Source organism: Hordeum vulgare, chromosome 4H (genome assembly GCF_904849725.1).
Source record: "Hordeum vulgare subsp. vulgare chromosome 4H, MorexV3_pseudomolecules_assembly, whole genome shotgun sequence".
NCBI lineage: Eukaryota > Viridiplantae > Streptophyta > Magnoliopsida > Poales > Poaceae > Hordeum > Hordeum vulgare.
In genome coordinates this window covers 349,567,903-349,585,111 of record NC_058521.1, presented here as the reverse complement: position 1 = coordinate 349,585,111, position 17,209 = coordinate 349,567,903, and the positions used below count along the sequence as shown (strand labels likewise).

The 17,209-nt window shown below is 43.1% G+C and overlaps 1 pseudogene; it reads left to right on the top strand.

The window, feature by feature from the left end:
• LOC123450513 overlaps positions 1-17,209 on the top strand; it is a 28,210-nt pseudogene that overhangs the window by 9,982 nt on the left and 1,019 nt on the right.

Below are 17,209 nucleotides of genomic sequence, written 5' to 3'. Positions count from 1 at the left end.
GGAACTCCGCCGGGGTCTCATCTGAAGGGAGGCAGGTCCTCGTTAAACGAATCCACCTTTCCCGAAGCCTTTACTTTTAAGTTTATATCTAGAATGTATTTGTAATCAAGGGATAATCTATTCGAGAAACAGGCTTCTAATTGGTATTCCTCTTTCCCCATGCCCCAAAAAGCGGAGGGCCCTTTTCTTAGGAATGAAGATTATTCCCCGCTTTGAATGTCTTCATGGGAAATATTTCTTAATAGAGTATAGGCTATGATACTTATACCCTATGTTTAATATACTTAACTCTCCAGTTTGAATAATTCAATAGATGGGGCAGAGCTCGTGCTATTAACCATTCGGACATCTCTTTCTTTGAACTTGTTCTCCCTTTGGGGTCGCCAGGTTCCGATCAGAGTCAATGATTCAGCTACAGGAAGTATATCATTCATGGACTTTGCTCTATGCTTGAAAAAGATAGTCGTTAGTGGGGAGATAGTATACTTGAAAGACGCTATATAGTATGTTAGTTTCAATAACTCTTATATCTTATCTAATATACAGGAGATATAAGATGCGATGCCTACTCGCTCGCGCATCTAATGATCCTATGAAACCCATAGATCTTATCAGACAAGAGAACTAATTGACCCTAAGGGGGTCACCCTTTTCGGGTTCCAGGTACTGTCATCACAATTTGCTTGTCCCTGAATCCGCAGCCCAGTAGTTGGCTGTAGACCGAGGGAGGGAAACCGGTATCACGAATACTTGTTCTAAAGAAAGGTACCCCTCACACCCAACCGTCTATAAAGATAAGCTTGAAAAAGAGGGACCGATCAACGACCATCATTTATTGGTCTGGTTAAATACTGGCTATATACGTAAAGGGGTGTCTTTATCTAGCCAGCAACAACGCTAGAGGTGGCTTACTCCACAACACGGGTATTGGTATTGACATCATTCGACATAATCCCGAAACAAAAAAGATACAGAAAAAAGAAATAATGATTCTCAATTTCATTTTACTAGTACAATATTCTTCTTATTTTTACATAGGGACTAAAGATAGCTATAAAATGAATGATATTAGAAACTTCTTGACCTTGAGAAATATTTCATCCGAGAAATGCAATCAGAATACAATACAAATAATTACTTCATTGATCATACAACTCACATAGAATCGTACACTAGTAGTGAAAAGGAGATATTCGATAATACAAATACTAGTGACCAGAGCGAAATCACAGATATAATTGGTAGTCTAATAGGCAAAGAAAGGATATGGTTTTGAACAGAAAGGAATCAAGCGCGCGACATGGATGGCACCGCGGGATTGGGGGTCTTCTTCTATACTATAGATATGATGGGCGACTTTCTCCCGCAAGAGGGCGCTTCTTATTAGTGGAATCCGGGAAAATATAGGAAGCAGGAAGGTGAGCCATAAGCACTCTCACGTAACATTTTCAAAAATTCGACGTGCACTAGCCCTTTCCAGTCCAATAAGAGTTCTCTTAACGCCCCTGTGGTTAGTAGATTCCCGCAGATGGTAGGTCATGTGTGCCACTTACCGCTTCATCCCAATGCCTTTATTATTAGACAAGGAATCGTGGCAGAGCTTTTGCAGGTGGTTTTCTCAGAGAATCTGACTCTGTTTTTATGCGCCCGAAATTAGTGAATCGGGGATGGATTTAGACAGGATCCTCTTTATTTTTCTTTTTATTATTAACATATTTCCGATAGATCACATATCCAATCCATTTCCTCCACTACTTTTCTTTTGCCTAAACTGCATGTTGAAAACTCCTTCCCTTTACTTTCTGTGCAGCGTTCAATGCTCATAATACATACCAGCACTAGTAGTTCCCTCCTCCCTGCAGTAGCTTAAAGCAATAAAGCTAGGTCAGGTAGATACAGGGCGTCTGAAGTCCCACAAATACTCCTCGCCTCTTTTCCTTGTGAATATAGGCACTCCAGGACCTTCATCTTTTGCAAAAAGAATCTATTGATATGAATAGCCAGCAGATGCTTCTGTCTCTCCCCCAACAGAAGCTGTTAAAGGCGCAACAAGCGCTTTATCCTAAAAAAAGGCAGAAAAGATCGAAGTTCGTCCCTGACCAGAGCCCCCAATTCCAAAGAAGAAATAGAGAAACAGAGTCAGAGAGACCCTATGATGCAGGGGAAAAGGTAGGAGAAATCCATATGTAGAATGGCCACATCACAGATCGTGGCATAAAGCGATATGGCAATAAAAGTAAAGTCAACTGTGGGTGCAGCCCTCGCATGATTAGTAAACCTTACCCTCCGGTTCAGAAAAGCCTACTCTTTTGCCAGCAACGGCTTGCTTTATTTGTTTCGTGGGCAGGAAGAGGGGATCTATTTGGTAGATCACACGAGGGAATGCTGTTAGAGAAAGTTCCATTCAAGACAAGAGTGTAGCATCACCTTGGTTCTATGAACCCCGGTAGAAGCAGGCAAGAAGAAATAGGTAAGGCAGGGAAGGTATCAATCAGTCGCTCTTCTAACAGCACGTTAACCCCCAAAGGGTATCAGCAGGCCGGCTGGCCCCCATAAGTAGTAGGCCGGCTGGCCCCCTTCAGAGTGGGCCCCACCACAGCCCCACGCTCGGTCCGTGGCGTAGTTTGGAAGGACTCGTTGACGCGCCGTTCAGCATGGGCCCCACCATAAGTATAAGCATTAAGGGCAAGGAGCCCAGTGCTCGATCGAACTATTCGAGTCGAATTCCGCAGATTGGGGGTTTCCTTCATTAAAGACCGCTTGTGATTGATTCTTTCTCGACTCCTTCTATATGAATATGATGTAGTCAATGGCGCGAACCGAACGCATCTTGCTCAAACGAGGGCTATAGGCTTGTCGAGACATGATATAGAGTTTGCAAAAGGGACTGAGCACAATATCAAAAGGGTTAAAGGATTTAGCATGGGCTTAAAATATCCCATTACTTCCTCTAGCTCTTTCAAAAGGGATTAGATCGTAGACTGACTACTACAAGAAAGGGTACGAGGTCTTACCCAACAAGTCAACTTATTGCAACCTACAAGATGAGGTGCCTCATAGTCCAGCTCCGTCTTATCCCCACGCTGATCTTTTCAAACAACCTCTCAATCCTGCTGATTCAAATTACTAGGAATCACCCCCTTCATCAAGAGACTCATCTTCCACCAAGTTGCCACCCTTTGTTATCAACTAGGGCCAATTTTTTCCTTCCTTATAGCATATTCTTGAGACAAGTCGGGCAATCTGCTTGGGACTTGTTTATAATCTTCCTTGTCATAGTCACAATATTGTCCTTCCATCGACTTATAATTAATCCAATTTGTGTAGAAATCTTTGAAGGCCACCAAGTTAAAAGTCGGAGATCTCACAAAAGTTGTTGAGGTGGGACAAATAGCCCGATTGGAGCTTGAAGAAATAGTTCGCCTATCCTTGAAACAGGTAGAAAAAAAATCAAGATAGGCTCTGAGGTAGAAAGGAAATCCTTCGAAACTGAGAAAGCCAGCCTAACCAAGTGTTCTAAAAATGTCGATGATGGACTAAAGGTCGTATGTGAAGAGCTATGTGGGTTAAAAATGCATATTGACCACATGACTCAAGACATCAGTGAGTATCCTGAGAAACTTTTTTTGTCAATACGCCTAATACTCATTTATGAAAACAAATTGCATGGCGACTCATGCATTTGAATTTTTTGCAGGCTGTCGTATGTGCAATCTTCAGGACAATTGCTTACTAAAGCTCAAGGCTATATACGAATTGACAAAGCAGCTTTACACAGGAAGCCTATGGACAATCAAAGCTGTCACCGGAACAAAGAGCCCGTTAATATCATAAAAGATGTGTTGACATTCCTCTCTACGATCCCAAGGAAAATTGGAGAACTCAAGTCATCAGCCGATCGAGCTGGAGCCATGTATTCCTTGAGTTGAGCTTTGTATTACTCAGCGAAGCTTGACCCAACAGACATGGCTGAGGTGCTTCCAGCGCTAAAGGTGTTGGGATAAGTGTCAAAGCGGCTCGGTTGTTTGCTAGTCATCTTGTGAATGACATGTCATTGAAAACCTATCATCCAGCCAAAGACTCAAACAATGCTAGAGTTCATCCGCCCTTGTTTAAATCGGTTAGTATTAGTCCACAGCATCATAAGCAATAATTCGCCCCTAATGTTGATATGTCCCCTAATTTGAATGAAGAATCCATATTTGAGGGCTTGACCCACTATAAGTGGAACTTGGATGACCTCCAGATTGTAGACCCAGGAACTTGTTCAGAGGACAAGGCGGAGTCATCTCATGCTCAAGACCAAAACAAAAGCTTAACCGAGAAGACGTGAAGGCCGGGCTACGAAAAACTTCGATTCCATTGTTCGGGCCTAAAGTACCTTGTAATATCTTCTATGCCAATAACAATTTTAGGTGTGCCATGCTTTTGTGCACTTTGTCAAACTCTTGATTTTGTCATGATGGCAAGGGATTTATGTCTGAAAGTCTTTATTAACTTGCCTTTAATCCATATGTATATGAGTCAGATAGCTTTTAGTCCTTTTAGTCTGTTTTGACTTTGGTTGATGTTTGTGTAATATATGGTTGCTTGAATCAATATGGGACGTGTTATTGTAACTCAGTCCCTAAGATTTCTCCATGACTACGGACTGTCCATGACAATATTATGTCTTTATAACCCGAGCACTTTTTTATAAGCCGGAAAATAGTGTTGTACATGAAAAAACTCTATGATGGTAATATAAAGTAATAATAATCCGGCATAGTGAGACACGGTAAAAACAGACTGGATTTCAAGGATCAAGTGTTGCTTCAATGAAGCGGGTATGATAACCCATGGTTTATCCTAGCGTTGAGTATGCCGACTCTCACGTGACCAGCCAATGTTTTTACCTTGCTGGTTAAGGGTTCACAGTGGATTGACTAGCCAAGAGTACATCTAGTCACACGATCAGAGTAGCATCAAACATACATGCAGGTTTAACCATTTTTTTGCGTTGCCAGATCAAGAGGATGGGAAAGCTCAACTTGATGAGTTGGAAGCCGCCAAGTGACCTATTATCAATAGAAAAGCCCAGCATAGGATATAGAGGAGACAATGCTTCTACTGAAAAACATTTGGAGTTTACATAAGCCGTCTTTATTCCATTGATGATGATCATTTGTTTGGACCGGTAGCCCCCAAGTAACATGTTTTGAAAAATAAAGACTCATGCTTAACTTGTAGGCTAAAAATGACAGAGGCCCCAAGATTTGGGGATGCTAGCTTTATTATGTTCGAAACTATAGAATTATGTACATAAATTGGGGGAGGTACAAAAAAAAATGAGTCGGTGGCTCTAAGTATAATAAGGCCGCAGGTGACAAATGTTCCACGGCCGGGTTGTCTTTGCTTCGGAGGTATTTCAATTAGGTCGCAGATTGATGAGGTAATAAGAACCATTGTTGAGGTTTTTGCTGATGATAAACGAGGCTTCCCAGGCCTTTGCCACCAATGATCTTGAGCCAGCATGATGCCCACAGTCACCAACGTGGATTTCACTAATAATATCTTGCCCTTTCTCACGGGACACACAATGCTGAAACACACCAGTGCTGCTCCGTTCATGTAACTCGCCCTTGATAAATGTCATTGACTTGGATCGCCGAAGTATTTGGCAGGCCTAGACTTCGTCATCCGGGGGTTCACCTCCAGTGAGATAAGACAAATGTGTTACCATCCACTCATGGGTAGCACGAACAACCACAACCAGCTATGATTCTGAGTCAGGAATAGCCATATCATCTTCAGATGGTAATTTCACCGAGGGGTTGTAAAGGACATCCAAAAAGAAGTTGGGAGGAATCGGCTTCCGCTGAGAACCAAGTCACAATAAATCATCTTCCGCCTCATTGATCTAGCGATCCATGTTATCGACTTGATAGCCATGAAAGTAACCAGCCATATCAGTAACTGCTCGTTGATATGCCGCCATCAAGGGATCTTTAGAATCGCAGTCCGTGAAACTTGTCGTGCCACCAAATCTGAGTCGCCCAAGCACCTGACCTGGCTGAGGTTCATTTCCTTAGCTATCCTTAGTCCGTGTAAAAGGGCCTCATACTCAGCTGCATTGTTAGTAAAGGGAAACATGAGCTGTAAAACATAGGACAACTTGTCACCTCATGAAGAAGTAAAGACAACCCAACTCCGGATCCTTCTAATTGTCTGGACCCATCAAAGTGCAAGGTCCAGTACGTGGTATCTTTCGCAACTTATGGAATTTGTAGCACTATCCAGTCATTGATGAAATATACCAAGGCTTGGGACTTAATGGCTGTTCGGGGCATGTATTTCACCTGATGTGGGCCGAGCTTTATTGCCCACTTAGCAATTCGACTAGTGGCCTCTTGATTTTGTATGATATCACGAATGTGTGCTGAACAGACCATAGTGATTGAATGCTCCTGAAAGTAGTGTTTTAACTTTCGGCTTGCCATAAAGACTCCAAAGACCAGTTTCTGCTAATGTGGATTACTTCTTAGATAAGGTCAAGACTTCGGTGACGAAATAGACCGATCGTTGAACCATATATTCCTTTCCTGCGTCCTTCCGCTCAACACCAACTTCAACACTTACCACCTTCGAATTGGCGGTGATGTATAAGAGTATGGGCTCTTTGTCAGTCGGGGCAGCTAAAACGGACAGCTCTGCCAACTGCTTCCGAGGGCTTCAAAAGCTTCGTTCACTGTGTTAGTCCCCACAAAACTGTCTATCTTCTTCAGCAATTGATAGAGAGGGATTGTCTTCTCCCCAGGCGGCTTATAAACTGGCTTAATGTTGCGATGCCGCCTCCCACATGTTGGACCTGGTTTTTATTAGCCGACTTACCCAACAAAGTCACCGCCTTGATCTTGTTCGGGTTAGCTTCAATGCCTTGTTCAGAGACCAAGAAACTCTGCAGCTTACCCGCGGGGACCCCAAAAACACACTTCACTGTGTTAAGTTTCATCTGATACACTCGAAGGTTATCAACCGTCTCCCTGAGGTGGTCCAACAGTAACTCCTTGTTCTAAGATTTCACCATGATGTCATCAACATAAGTGTGAGAATTACGCCCGATCTGCGAGTGAAGGCAATTCCGCACACATTGCTCATAGGTGGCCCCTGCGCTCTTAAGACCGAAAGACATAGGGACATACCAAAAGGCACCAAAGGGAGTTATGAAAGCCGTCTTATCCTAATCCTCCTTAGCTATTTTGATTTGGTTATAGACTGAGTATGCATCGAGGAAGCATTAGTGCTAGCAACCCACCGTAGAGTTGATGATCTAGTCGATACGCGGGAGAGCAAAAGGATATTTGGGACAAGATATGTTGAGATCTATGTAATAAACACACGTGCACGAGGTGTCGTTTTTGTTCAAGACAAGAACCAGGTTAGCGAGCCATTCTTGGTGAAAAACTTCGGCGATAAACCCGACAGCTAGGAGCCGTGCAACCTCTTGTCCAATAGCCTTGCATCTCTCCTAATTAAAACGATTGAGGTACTGTTGTACTAATTTCATTTTTGGATCCACGTTAAGATGGTGCTCAGCGAGTTCCCTCGGTAGCGCAGGCATATCAGAAGGTTTCCATGCAAAGAAGTACCGATTCTCACGGATGAACTCGATGAGCGCGCTTTCCTATTTACGGTCTGGACTGGTCCCAATGGTAAACTGCTTCCAAGAGTCGCCTCGAATGAAGTCAACCAGCTTGGTATCTTTGACTATATTGAACTTGAGAGATTCTTAGGACTCGATAGTTGCCTTCTTGAGAGGACGCATATTCGCCAGGTCAACATTAGCCGTGTAAAACTTTAGCTCCTTGGTGGCGCAGGCCGACTCAGCGTAGGCTGCGTCCCCTTCCTCACACTCTTGAGTCGTCTTCCTTTCTCCTCTTACCATTATAGTGCCATTAGGACCCGACATCTTGAGCTTGAGGTAGACATAACAAGGGCGAGACATGAAGTGTGCATAGGCTAGCCTTCCGAAGGGATCTTGATGAGGCATCTCTATCTTCACCACTTCAAAGTTTAAAGGCTCTACTATGTAGTTATGCTCATCACCAAAGGACACATCAAGCCTAATCTGCCCAACTGGGTATGCCGACTTTCGAGGGGCGATGCCATGAAAAAAAATGATTGAAGTTTCCAAGCTGTTGTCGAGGAAGTTCATCCGCCCAAAGGTGTCATAATACAATATGTTGATGCTGCTTCATCCATCCATAAGGACCTTTGTGATGGTATAACCACCCACCCGGGGTGCTACGACCAAGGACACATCCCCAGGGTTGTCAACCTGGGGGGGGGGTGATCCTCCCGGCTCCATGTGATAGGCTGCTCAGACCAACAGAGATACTCTGGAATCACCAGCTCAGCCATGGTGATAGCTCTCTTTCTGACTTTGTTGTCTCGTTTGTCAGTATTGGTGGTTAAGAAATGGTACTAACCTCTACTTGGCAGTTTCAGATCCCCAGATGACACACCCGGGACATACTGACCGGGATGTCCCCCTTGGCGGTTCTCGAGAACCCACGTTTGGAAATCCTGCATGACAAAGAAATTTTCCCATGAATGATTGGCCGACTTTCCCTGAGTACTATGATTGGGACAAGGCGCTCTGAGCGCATCCTCATGGTTGCATGTCCTCTTCGCCTTATAAGTCTTCCCATGATGATCGCTCCGACGCTCGTTTTTGAAACTCGCGTTGGTACTGACCGCATATTCTGACCCACCTTCGGGTAACTTCCACTTGTTGTTGCTTTGGACTTCAATGTTCCCACCCTTGAGAGGACGGACAAATCTGGTGTTCTCCACCTAGGCATATTTTTGGCCGGCCCTATGCCATCCGGGTTGAACGCGGCGAGCCGGCTCGATGATGTTGGTGTAGATGTCCGAATCGAGCATTGTTTCAGTGATCTTGCCGATGAAGACATGGATCTTGCCAAAGGGGACACAGTCCTGTACTCGATTGATTAGGTGTTGGGACCCCAGCATGAATCATTGATGTAGAGCTTGCACGGTGACTCTTGGTCATGCAACCTGCCATGTAGCTCCCATACTCTCGAAGAGCTCCCTCCAGGAATTCAACTCCACCGCGCGAGATCCCCACGGTGGCCGCCAACTGCCGTGGTTTTGTCACGGCAGATGTTCTCATCAGAGAACTTAGGTGTGAGGCCATAACCGCTGTGTGGCGACTCGAAGGGGTTGATCAGGAATGAGAGACGAATTTACCCAAGTTTGCCCCTCCAATGGAGGTAAAAGCCTATTTCCTGCTTTGATGTCTATATTGATGGAGATCTCGATTAAAAGGGTGCACAATAGCTAACCTAGCTCTTGAGAGTTTCTTGCTTGATATTTTCAACTCGAGGGCTCCCCTTTATATATAGGTGGAGGCCTCGAGTTTACAACAGAGTTTGGGTCAATAAACGCTCGTAACCTATTAGAATTCTACCTTGTCTTGTTTCCCAAGTTAGGAAAGCTTCCTTAGTCTTCCACCTCATGGGCCATGAGCCGTCATCTTCAATAACTGGGCCGCTAGGAGGCTCATTTGATAACTCTTCTTTCTTGCCTTTTTATCATATCTACGGCCCATCGAGTATATGCTTCCGAAGTCGCCAATGGTCTAACCCTGCCGAAACGGCGGGTTATACCGCACGGTCATATCCCCTACACCGTGCCGTCATTGCGTTCGATTTCTCTGATCTCACCTTTACAAAGATATGCAATGTCTATGTTTTCCACTACACGACTCTTAGACATGCATGTGTAGGATCTTCCTTGACATGATAGAATTGCTAAAACTTTCCTACAACTAAAATTGGAAAAAGGATAAGTTTTAATTGGTCAAGTAGTCTAATCACCCACCCTCTAGACATATTTTTGATCCTACAAGTGGTATCAGAGCTTTGGTCTTTATTGCATTGGTTTCACAACCTAGGAGAGAATATCATCTAATGAAGTAAATTTTCATCGTGTGGGTCCATATTTTGATTGTACAAACTTTGCTAGTTGGAAGCATAAGATGAAAATGCATATTCTTGGTCATAACCCCGTTATTTGGTCTGTTGTTCATGTTGGCTTGCAAGGTCAATTTTTCGAATATGGATAAGAACCAGATATGAACTACCGTTAATGAATTGAAGATATTGTAATACAACACTCAAGCATGTGCATGAAGACTTACCGGGTGTCATAAAAAAGGTCAAGAGGGCTCTAGTAACACAACGACCAAAAGCGATCAACACTTCTTTGTGTTTACCTTTCGAGCTCTGATCCTTGTCATGACGTAGTCGATGGAGCTATTGTGTTGATTCATGTCGTGTTCTTTGGTCGATGAGTTTAGGGCTTCTTGTAATCTGATAGGATTTTTTGTTATACTAATTAGGGTTTTAGATCAATTATGACAACTCTTTCTCAAGGCTGCATATATTGTTGTAAATTTGAAATCAAAACAATGTTCGATGCCCCTTTATATTTTTTTGCAAATTCTAAGATCATGAATTCAAAATTTTGATTTCTACCTTATGTTCAAAACAAATACAGTTTAAGCTAGAGATTCGAAATGTACATTACTCATGTGTTCATATGGTGGTTATTAAACAAAATGTATCGTGTTCCCCCATTTAGATGTGACCTGCAAAAGCCAAGCATTATGTCAAATTCAAACTACTGAGTGCCTTGATGCAGTGCAGTCAAACAGTACCATCGATATCACAAAAGTCAAAAGAGTTTGAGCTTGTTTTCTCTACTAGTAGGATATGGTATATATTCACCATCGTGTGGTTGTTCAATGAATGGAGTGTCGGGGACCACAAGTGAATTACAAAGTGCGACCGAATCATGTGCGACCTGGATGCTGTGGAGTATCTTGACTCGTTCATTAGTAGAGAATTTATTTTTTGTATTGTCACGTATACACAAATTTAAATGATTATAGTGGAGCGTAAAAGAAAACCACTCCACTATATATATATAGGTAGGAGCCTCAACGCGAGCTTTAGTAGGGTTGCTCTCTTCACTCTATCTCTCTCTCTCTCTGTGTGTGTGTGTGTGTGTGTGTGTGTGTGTGTTCACCGCTGGTCACAATTCCGTACGTATCCCCTCCGTCGGGGAATGGGATAAGGTGCAACCTTCATGCGGTCGTCGATGCTGAGGGATGAGCCCCACGGCTGGAGGCGCATCCTCATCTGCAGTATATGTCGTTCTCTCCGTCACAGCAATGGCTTGGGAGGGCTTGAGACCTTTTCCTCCTCCTTGCCTTACTTTGGGCAGATCTGACCTCCGCCGTCCTGGTAGCCCCATCCCGATGTCACACAAGTATAACTTCCTTCGGCATTAGCCTTTCTCTACTTCCCTAGCTCCCTACGTCACCGCATGTGGATATTTTTCTACCTTTGTTCCAAATCCAACTTAATTTCTATGTAATATTATCAGAGGTAAAGCTACTCCACAGAGTTGAATCTAGGAGTTGGGTCAAATAGGAAGAAGGGGGGAAGTTGTAGCATGAATCTAGGAGTTGGGTCATAGAGGCAAAGAAGGGGGAGTAGTAGAGACTGGCTACCCAACTGATCTCTTGGATGAATAGGGAAATAAAGGGAAACACAGTACAAACTCGATAAGGAACAAATGTGGCAGCTGGGGGACAAGTCATCAGAGTATGCACAACACTAAATTTGTTGTGATCACATACTAAAAGGAGGCTAAAGAGAACTAAATTTGGTACCAGTTGTTGGCTTTGAACCGTGGATCAAATCACCCAAAGAAAATACACGTACGTGAAAAACTGGCTATGCAAACAAGCAAGCAAGCAGCCACCAAAGTTGATGGATCAACCGTAGCCACAACGTATAATACGCATCTTGCCGGAGCTACTCTAGTTGATTCCGATCAAATCGAGGTAGCAGAACGAGGAACTTTGAACAAGATCTATCTATTGCCGAAGGCTCTTGACGTGCCTTGTTTTATTTCTTCTATCGGTTCTAGTTTACAGGGAAGCTTTACATGGCTATATAAAGAAGCAGGGACTAGTACGAGCAACCTACTCGGATACTAGTACGAGTACGAATCGGACACTACACATGTCTAGTGTATTGAGTTCATGACGAACAGAGTAATGCCTTAAGCAAGATGACATGATGTACAGGGATAAACTCAAACCACTGATGTAAACCCCATCTTTTTACCCTTGATGGCAACAACACGATGCGTGCCTCGCTACCCCTTCTGTTACTGGGTGAGGTCACCACACGGTATGAACCCAAAACCAAGCACTTCTCCCATTGCAAGAATCATAGATCAAGCTGGCCAAACAAAACCCACAACTCGAAGAGAATTACAAGGATATGAAATCATGCATATAAGAGATCGGAAGAAACTCAAATAAAATTCATAGATAATCTGATCATAAATCCACAATTCATCGGATCTGGACAAACACACCGCAAAAGAAGATTACATCGGATAGATCTCCATGAAGATCATGGAGAAGTTTGTATTGAAGATCCAAGAGAGAGAAGAAGCCATCTAGCTACTAGCTATGGACCCATAGGTCTATGGTGAACTACTCATGCATCTTCGGAGAGGTCATGGTGCTGATGAAGAAGCCCTCCGTATCAGAATCCCCCCTCCGGCAGGGCACAAGAACGCGCCCCAGATGGGATCTTGCGGAGACAGAAGCTTGCGGTGGCGGAAAAGTATTTTTGAGGCTTTCTTGATTTATTCTGGGATTTTAGGGAATATATAGGCGAAAGACCTAGGGCAGAGGAGGTCCAGGGAGCCCACTAGCCTGGGAGGCGCAGGCCCCCCTGGCCGTGGCTAGGGGGCTTGTGGGGTCCCTGGTGACCTTCTGCCTTGGTTCTCAAGTCCCCCGATCGTCTTATGTTTCGGAAAAAAACTTTTTGGAAGTTTCATTTCGTTTGGACTTTGTTTAAAATCCTCCTCTAAAAATGGTCAAAAACAAGGAAACACAGTAACTAGCACTTGGCACTGACTTAATAATTTAGTCCCAAAAAGATATAAAAGGCATTCAAAACATCCAAAGTTTGACAAGATAATAGCATGAAACCATAAAAAATTATAGATACGTTTGAGATGTATCAGGTGTTCCTGATAGTGACTAAGACAGCGTGTGCAACCCGGAGATTCTTGCCAGCGAGGAAGTTCCTCCACCCGGCCGAACTGAAGATAGTGCGCCCGTCCGTGTCCACTACCTTGTGGTAAGGCGTAGTCCAGCAATGCCTTCTTCATCTAACTTGATGTTATATCTCACACATACATTCTTAGGTAATTTCTGAAAAAAACACGATGATCACAGTACTATATAATCCCTCCGACCCAAAATAAGTGACTCAAAAGTGACTTAAATTTGTATTAAACTTAGTGCAAAGTTATGTCATTTTTGAGTCACTTATTTTGGGACGGAGGGAGTATATTTTAAGCATATCACATTACTACAATAATAAGAAACATATCATGACATGGTGGTTAACCATCTTCCATGTTAATCGGGTCATGACTGACATCCCGACATAGGCATCACATGACAGAAGCTTTTCCCAGAGCGTGTCTTTTTCATCCTCGCTTAGCCTGGTCATTCTTTGGGCAAAGGGTGCTTCATCAAGTGGGTAATTATCTTCTTCCTCATAGTTGAGATAGATAACAACTAGCCTTGGAGTTTCTCTTCTGAATGAGAAGCTGATTAATTCAACCCCACTGAGTTGCATGCGGGTGATGAAATGACCCCATTCATGTTCTCCAATCTGGGTTATGTTCCTTCCCTTATTGACCTCCATAGTGTAGGGGTCCCCAGGAGAGTCGAAGATGATGGTGTCTATAGCATTTAGCTCATTGAAATCCAATATCACATTGCAAGGAACGATCTGTGTACGAAAAACCAAAAACACACACACAATGCATTAGTGGAAATAACATAAAAATAAAAAGAACACACCATTAGAAGGGTCGTATATTTTGTTAGCGATGAAGGAACAAAACACGACTAGAAGTAAATGCCAAACAACGTGGCAGTTGCAAGGTTGGTTGCGCACCTTGACTAGCACACTTGACATGGTGCTGGTTGCGCCATTCTGCACGAAACATATTGAAAACTAAGTATATAATTGGGTTCTAGACTAGTGAACAAGCACAAGTAACATGTATACAAAAATAAACAAAATCCACGGAGGGAGACATAAATAAATAAATCGTACTCAAAATGCTACGCTAGGTGTTCTTTATATTTATTCCTCCGACATTCGAGACTACACTACTAAATTATATTTCTACTCAAAATACACTACTAAATTAGATTTTCCATCGGATTATGACTAACATTTCTTCACAAAGCAATCCATGGAATCAAATTTCGATTCTACATCACATAAAGCAATCCATTGTATGTATGTACTAAATTTTTTACTCATAGCAATCCTAAATGATCTTATAGTTGAATCCCACATATGGATTATGCGTGGAGATAGGAGGTGCGAGTGCCAAGGAAGGAGATGCACAGGACGGAGAGTATTGAACCTTGCTGGTCGGTGAAGGGGCACGACGGGCGGTGACATGTGGCGGCTGGTTGAGGGGGGTTGAAATGAAAGGGTGGCTACTAGGTCTCTTACTAAGGTGTGGTAGTTGACTAAGGTGGGTCGTTGCTGGCGTGGGCCTAAACTGCAACGCCATAGCTAATAACAGCCAAAATAAAAAAAGATTAATTGAGGTTAATGAAAGACTAAACATAATTAAATACTCAAAATGATAACTCAAAGAAATAATGATGTAAACATATTTAAGTGGAAATATTATGTCTGGCGTGAACTAATTTGGCATGCCCACTCTAATTATTTAGCTACGGCGTGCACGGATATTCAACTCCACGAATATAATCTGAACGGTAAGTTCAGGCGGGCCAACAGATTTTTGACATGACCAAAAAAGCCATACCAACTCTTGCCGTTTGCAGCTGGCATACCAATTTAGCCTACGCCATCACCAATTGAAAAAAAATAGTGCTGATGTTGTGTGCTCTTTCCGGAATAGCTCGGGCACGGTTGTCTCTCTTGGGTCGGCCCTTGCGTTGTCCCCCAGGCCAGGGAAAATGGGCCGTGGTACCGTTGGCTCCATTGGGTCGACAGATTGGCATAATTGGGAGAATTTATGGTGGATATTGGAGGAGTCTGTTGCATCATATGAGGACAAATAATTGGCATGTTCGATGTTATTCCCTCATTAGTGGGTATCAGATTACGTGGCTTCTTACGATGCAAATTTTCTCTATAATTTGTCGGTACATATTCTACAACCGTTATGAGGACGGAATATTCCTTTGATGGTCAGATGTCTCATAGTGAGCATGGTCCTTCTCGTGCCCTTTCTTGGTTTCAAATCTACACAATAGTGAAGGTTGGAGATATTATGTGCGCCATGATGATTGATTGTCATTGAGAAATAAATTTGGTTAGTCAAACCTTAGTTGATGCATTGAAACTAGTAGTGATTGAGCATCCAGACCCATATAAGCTCGCATGGTAGGGAAACTTTCTGACAATAAAGTATCAAGTTGAGGTGCCTTTTTGATTTTGTGGATTTGGTGAATCCGTTTTGTGTGATGTTCTTCCATATCATATGTATGCATGTAGGTGGATACTTGGTCAATCTTGTAACAAAAAGAAGGAACTGCAGATTGATAAATCTGGTACTTTTTCTTGGAGGAAATATAAGATTATTTGTGATCGACGGTCGCTTATTTTGTGAATTTTACTAGAATTTATTGTGAATATTCTTATAGAAATACTCCAAAAGCTTGAAATAGGCAGGGAGGGTTTTGAAGGGTTTTGCCTAATATTTCGAACATGACCATGTGTTGAAACTCTTATATATGGAATATATATGTCCACTGTGTTTACCTACATTTTCTCAAAAAAATTGAAAGCGATAAAAGTAACTCTCCTTCATAAGGGACCATTTCTGGCCTGAGAGAAAGGTATTTAAATAAAATAGTAAAATACCTTTTAATATAATAATATCGTGGTTTTGGGAAGCCATTTTGATAATGGGATTTATATAAAATATTTGGTACAAGATATCTTCCCTAACTTGAGGACTTGTAGTACAAATCCCAACTAATGGGTTATTGAAAGCTTAAATCAAGGAAATGCTTTTTCGTCAACATATTGTTTGGTAAAAGTAGTTTCTGGTCCTATACACATGGCATGATCATTAGGCAAGGTTTTGGGTCAAGGAGGTGAGTCTGGAGAGTAGCAGTAACATTGGGATTCAAACACAAGCCAGCAATCAAACAAGCAGCAATCACATCAAGCATCACAAGCACTCACAAAAATTTTAATTGGTCCTAAATTTCGAGATAAGTTAATTTAGTCAGGTGAGTCAAACACAGGGTGTGACAATGCCTATCTTTTTCGATGTATCTGAGTAAATCAGATTAAGGCTACTTCCTCCATCCATAAGGACTTTAATGAGGTGATACACATCTATGAAGGGATCTAGGACAAGGGCGCACGATTCTCCGTGACGGATACTGGTAGGGTGATCCCTAGAATTGAAGGTGATCGGGCAAGCCAACCATGGGTTATAGTTCGGGGCTATGGGCTCTACGACGTATACCTCCCAAAAGGCTCGCTTCCTTTCCGTCTTTGGGGGGGGGTTGTTTCTGCCCCTAGTGTTCGGACTACGGGGCTCTCTATTATCCTCACTTCGTTTGCTCTGCCCTTGTTCGTAAACTACTAGTTTGCCGACCTGTTTAAACACCCAACATTTACGGTTGGTGTGGGTGGCGGGCTTGTCTTTGGGTACTATGGATCTCGCAGGGCCTTTCCATGATTTTAACTAGTGGAGTCGGTCCATCCCTGTTACCTTTGAAGGGTTTCTTCCGCTGTACAGATTTTGAACTGCGGAAGCCGGCATGTATGGTTGTGTCATCAGCGTCACCGTTATAGTGGGAACGTTCGCACTTGTTTCGCCTTGGCATGTCTTTCCCATCCCGAACTTCAGAGGTACCAGGGTCGTCCGCATTATGGCCACGCCGAACTAGCCAATTATCCTTGCCCGAACAAACGCGGGTCATGAGGGAAGTGACAGCGGACATTATTCTCGGCCTATCCCGGCCGGGCTGGTGAGCGAGCAACTCGTGTCGGATATTATGCCTCAATGAAGCTATTGCCTCGGAATCTGG